This window comes from Acyrthosiphon pisum, chromosome A1, assembly GCF_005508785.2.
Source record: "Acyrthosiphon pisum isolate AL4f chromosome A1, pea_aphid_22Mar2018_4r6ur, whole genome shotgun sequence".
Lineage (NCBI taxonomy): Eukaryota > Metazoa > Arthropoda > Insecta > Hemiptera > Aphididae > Acyrthosiphon > Acyrthosiphon pisum.
The window spans coordinates 71,642,545-71,642,916 of NC_042494.1; positions in this window are offsets into that span (position 1 = coordinate 71,642,545).

The following is a 372-nucleotide window of genomic DNA, read 5'->3' on the forward strand; positions in this document are numbered from 1 at the left end:
TTTAATATCACGTATTCATCGATGAATATCAGAAGAAGGGATTACACAGAAATCATATTATATAAGCACCATACAGAATCGATCCAACAACAGAATCTTTCAGAAAAAGACCCATGCACAACGTCCACGCCAGTCAACATCACGACACTCTTCCATTACTGTTCAAGGGAGCGCTTATATAGTTTGCGTATATGCGTATACAGTATATGTATATTGGGATTATCTCAGCATTCGGTATGATTGTCTGAATTAGTTATCTCTCTATTAGACAAATTCAAATTGTTCATTTTCCACTCAACTATCCATTTAATCGTTTAAAATCATAAAGTTCTGTGACTTATCATCATATCGTAATCCCATTACATTATTATT